This window comes from Bombina bombina, chromosome 2, assembly GCF_027579735.1.
Source record: "Bombina bombina isolate aBomBom1 chromosome 2, aBomBom1.pri, whole genome shotgun sequence".
NCBI lineage: Eukaryota > Metazoa > Chordata > Amphibia > Anura > Bombinatoridae > Bombina > Bombina bombina.
Window position 1 is genome coordinate 505286889 of NC_069500.1, and position 6000 is coordinate 505292888.

Consider the following 6000-nt stretch of genomic DNA (forward strand, 5'->3'; position numbering starts at 1 on the left):
GGTGACAGGATCCGGAACTCCCTCCAGCGATGGGCTGCCCACCCACCTCCTGCTATGGCTCCCACCCACCAACGATCCACAGAGTGGCTCTCTCTGCATTGGATGCCTAAAAACATTTTTTATTGCAGGATGCCTCAATATCGAAGCATCACTGCAATAACATGAAAGTGGTAACACAATCGCTTCCAGTGCTTGAAAAACCTGAGGACGTACAGGGTACGTCCTTGGTTATTAAGTGACAGTTTTTGTAGGACGTACCCTGTACGTCTTTGGTCCTTAATGGGTTAAAGTGGTCTAATATTAAAAATAGTGATGCATGTCATATTGATGTAACCTGCCAATTTTTACATTTGCTAGCAACAGTATCCATTTTGTAATTTGTATTATCTAATACTGTGTTGTGCTTGTGTAAATACCAAATTACAAATAAGAAAATAAGTATTCAAATACCCATTTAGAATGAAAGTATATCAGTATACTAAATGGCCAAAAAAAAGAAATATAATGCCGAACATGCAAGAGAAATTCTGGTTTCAGTATTTTCTTATGGAAATTAAATTAAATTGCACATCTAACCACCTTCCCCTATATCAGCGGTTCCCAACTAGGGATGAGTGAATGCGTAAATTTCCGAATTAAAATGTTAGAACGAATGTTATTACCGAAATTTGAATTACAAATCTGAATGTTGATACGAACGAATATTCTTAAAAATTCTATAATCGAATGCTATTTACAGTTTTCGAATGTCACTTTCGAATTTGAATGTTTATAATTAGATTGAATGTCCACATTCGAAATTTCAAATTTAACATTCTTTTTAACAAATACTATTCAGAAGTTCAATAGTTCATGTGGTAGGGAATCTAGTAAATTGATACATAATTGATACAAATATATCAATTTGAATGTTTCTATTTCGATCGAATATTGCATAATTCGAATATTACATTTAAAGAAAGCATTAGAAATACTATTACAAATATATAAATTCACATTTTTAGAAACAAATATTTTTTAACATAATCGTAAAATTCGAAACCGAACGTTCGAAAATCAAATGTTAGAATGTTATGTAAACATTCGAAATTCGATTAGAACGAATGTGTTAAAATTAGTTTCATTTTTCGAATGTTGTGAAACATTCGCCCATCTCTATTCCCAACCTGGGAGGGTTGAGGGTACGTGAATCTATTATTGGTAATAACGGAATTTGCCTGCCTTAACTAAAAAAAAAATAAGGTCCTCCTACCTAGCGCTACTGATTTTGCACACTGCAACTATTGGTGGCACAGTGTAAATGTGCGCTACACTTTTACGCAGGATGTTGTGCACTGTGAGGCTATACTTAGCATTAATGTGCATTGTGCGCAGCACCACCCTGGCCCGACCCCAAAAAACAGACGTGCTCATTGTGCTGGCCTCTGCTCTGGGGCTGGAGTAAATTCTGTGCGCCGCAGTGCGCAGGTGGTTGCAGGCTGGCACTGTCTGTCAGCAAGCAAAATTGTATATATATATAAGGAGGATCATCTGGAGTGGACTGGGAATCTTACCGGTAAACCGGGTAAGTGTGTATATATATGTGTGTGTATATATATATATATATATATATTTTATTTTTTTATTTTTTTCTCATTACTTCTACTAAAAATCTCCTATATTGCACTTGTCTAGCAACACTCCCATCTCTCTCTGTCAGGATCACTCTCTGTATTCATAGCTAAATGCCCTATTACAGTTCCTAGATCCTGTCTGACAAATTCAGACTTATATCTGGCTGATAGCATTTTAAAACAAGCTGACATTTATCAATAAGTCCTCTTTTTTTATTGTTCCCCAGCAAGCACCACTTATGACTCGTATGGACTTGGCCCTATCTACTGTATGTCTATACTTCTGTTATGTTTTGTGTATCTTTCATTGAACTCCCAATATGATTGAAGGACATGCTGTCTCATGCAATTATTAAATAATAAAATAATAGAGGGGCGGAGTTAGATGCCGATCCGGCTGGTCGCATCTGAAGGAGGCTCTTCGGCCAAATACAGTTTTCGCTGATTTTTATATGTTTCTGAATGGAATCTATGGCTAGTGGAGGTGCATAGATGTTCATGACCCGACGAGAAGCCGTTTGAGCATTCTAAGAGTGTGATCCTAGCCTATGTTGGTCGACCACAATACGCAGCAAGTGGAAGCTCATGGGCCGCAAACAGTACTATACCCTCTTTCTAGACAGTGAGTCCATCAAATAGGATGATGCATGATACTGGCAAACTAACAATGAGGACAGAAGTTCTTGAGGATGAGTTATGCGGCTTATTGGAAAATCATTTATCGGTAATGCGCACGCTACTTGTGCAGTGGTTTGACAGATTGGCTGCCCCATGCGTTTCCCAAGATGGCGCCGGACCACCCTCCATAAATTCTACAACACCCGGTAGCGCAATCATTGACACCCTGACTTCTCCTACTTACGGTATGACCGGGGATATCTGGACGGTGCCGGAGTCTCATTCACCCAATCGATCTCAGCTGTATACGAAGACTAGCACCGAAGTCAAAGAGTCGGTCCAGGAGAAAAACAAGACTGTCAGAGTTGATACAGAACTTCCTAATACTGCACGTTTTTCCTCTGCCTTTAGTGCCAGCTTTCAGGTTCCAGGAGAAAAGCTTATTGCAGCCATGATTCACAAGCCTTTAAACTGTGGAGTGGGTTAAACATGTCACGGGGCAACAGCTGAGGCCTTCAGGTAGAGGAGTCATCATTGTCATCTACCCTGGACATACAAATGAAAGCTGTCACGATATGTAATCTGTGCATACTACTCAACTTACTGTCTTAATGCTCTGATATGAACGGACTATTATGTATATATGTGAAACGATAGGTGTATTTATCTGAATAACACGCAGGCATTAGTGGTAAGAACTGTATAGTTATATACGGCTAGATTTGGAGTTTGGCGGTAGATGGGGTGCTAACGCTACGCGTGGTTTATGTCTAACGCACGGCATTGTTTGACTCCGGTATTTAGAGTTCAAAAAATTACTTCTAACGATACTCCTAACGCGTGTATTTCACACGCGGAATCCTGCCCGCGTTAGACAGTCTCCCATAGAGATCAATGGAAATGAAAACAAACACGCTTTTTTCATCTAACACTCGATCTCGCGAGAAATACGCACAGCTCGGTCATATGACGAATACCACATCATGCACAACAATAACACGCCGCAAATGTTACAACAACAATCACTAAACAAAGCACAGAAGCATTACACATTCAGAAGCGGGGGGAATTTTATTTAAATAAAATACACGGAATACGCATATACTTTAAGATGCGGAAATACGGAAAATAACAACAAGGAAAAAAATACAAAAACATACACTAGCAAAATAATCGCATTCAATATTACTATATATTAGGACAAACATACATATACAACACTTCACTAATACCACACCATCGCAAATTCACATTTAAACATAATACTATTGGACAATGTTATAGAAAACGACCACTATGACATCATCGCATTCTACACATTCCACAAATAATAACTCCAAATGAGCATGCGCACATTCACACACCTAATACACATTGCACAAATAATAATTACTAATAAAGCACACCTGAACACAATTTACAACGCAAACCGGTACATCATTAAACATTTACACAGGGTATATAAGCAACACACAAGCATGGCTTCTTTCACTGTGTTGCTGGTGGGTTTTTGGAGATTGGAGCTTAGAGATTTGGTGCATTATTGTGAGTCAGTTAGTGGTAGTGAGAGTTAGTGGTAGTGTGAGTTTGAGAGTTAGTGGTAGTGGGAGTTAGACAGTTAGTGGTAGTGGGCGTTAGAGAGTTAGTGCTAGTGTGAGTTAGAGAGTTAGTGCTAGTGTGAGTTAGAGAGTTAGTGCTAGTGTGAGTTAGAGAGTTAGTGCTAGTGTGAGTTAGAGAGTTAGTGCTAGTGTGAGTTAGAGAGTAAGTGCTAGTGTGAGTTAGAGAGTTAGTGCTAGTGTGAGTTAGTGAACGACAGTTGGTTTGGGTGAGTGTGCGAGTGCTTTTTCTGGACACTTAACACATTTACACGCAAACACATTCAATACATACATACACTTATCAATAACACTACATACACTCCATACTCCATACCCCATTCCCTGTACTCCCATTCCCTGTAATCCCATTTACTCTTATCCCATACCCCATCCCATCACCATCCCCTAGTTACATTTAGTTTACATATCCTCCTTTTAGTCTTCTTCTTCATTTTGTTCATTTAAATACTCCTTACCCTCTTTTATTTATATCCCTTTCACACTTTCTGCACTTATTTTGGTCTTATTAGTTCTTTATTTTGACCCGCTTTCATTTGATCACACTCACTTTTGGTTTGCTTAGTTGGGGTTTAGTTTAGGGAAGAGATGGAGGGCAGGCAGGGGAGAGGTAGAGGGGGGAGGAGAGGGAGGGGGAGAGGAGGGGGGCAGGAAGCGGGGGTGGAAGCGGTGGGTGGACCCAGCCACTTGGTTCAAGATGAACAAGTGGCTGGGCCCAGTGGCGGACAGAGTAGGGCTTCACAGTCCGGGAAACAGAGGGCATCGTCACAGGGGAAGGCCAAGGCGACTAGGGAGGCGAGGTTTTCGACGGAGGAGAAGGAGGCCCTCGTAGAAGCCTATATGGCCAGGTATAGGAGGCTGCAGCATCAGAAGACCACCCCGACTGAGAAGAGGAAGCTCTGGCATGAGATAAGGAATGCAGTCAATGCAGTGGGTGGACGGAACAGAGATATGGACTCTATTAAACATCGATACCGGGACTGCAAGATGGATCTTAAGAAAAAGTTAAGCCTGGAGGCCCGACATGCCGCAGGAACCGGTGGCGGCCCTGCACTGGAAATCAATTACTGCCGATGGGAGGAAATGTTGCGTCCCAGCATCTCCGAGGTGGATGTAGTCGGTATCGGAGGAATTGATACCGGGAACCTGCAATTCTCATCTGACGGTAAGCTCATTTAAGAAAAAATTCACATACGAATGTATTTCAAGGGACACTATACGCAAACCTTTACTTTCATGATTGAGGTAGAGAATGCAATTTGACAAAACATTCAAATTAACTTATATTACCTAATTTGATTCATTCTTTAGATATACTTTAATGAAGAAATAGCCATGCACACGGTGAACCAATCACAGGAGGCAGCTATATTCAGCTACCAATCAGCATCTTCTAAGCATATTTAGATATGCTTTTCAGCAAAGAATATCCAGAGAATGAAGCTAATTAGATAAGAAAAGTACATTAGAAAGTTGATTATAATTGTATGTTTCTAAATCATGAAAGATAAAACATTGGGTTTCATGTCCCTTTAAGGATCAGATTAATGCTATAACGTTGTTTACACGCATTCACAATTACTTTGCGGTTACATCAGTATCTAGGCTATAGGTTAGCTGTGCATTTAAACAGACTGAAAACAAACGCTAAAACATTCAGATTGACCACAGATATCACAAACACGGTTTAGAAAATGCGGAAATCGTATTGATTGTTAGATTTCAAAGTGGATTAATGAGGCTGCATTTGTAATTGTATCGCAAGCTAAGTCATTTAAAGCTTTATTTGGAAATATGCTAATATATACATTTATTTATTTTTCTAATATACAGAGTCTGGGGAGGAGGCAGCACAGCAAATACCGGCTCCTCCTTTACCCCGGGATGAGAGTGGTGGGGATGAATCTCCACCTCGGAGGGAAGAGGCCCCCATGACGAAGAGGCCACGGAAGCAGAGGAAGAGGCCCCGGAAGCAGAGGAAGAGGCCGCGGAACCAGAGGCCCCTCAAGGACCCGCACCCCGCCGTGCACGGGCACCCCGCCGTGCACAACAAGAGGAAATAGCGGAGGTGCGGGTTCTGCTAGACTACACTGACCAGATGCGTAACTCCCGGATACAAAATATAGAAGGCAATTCTTGAAGGACAAAACAAA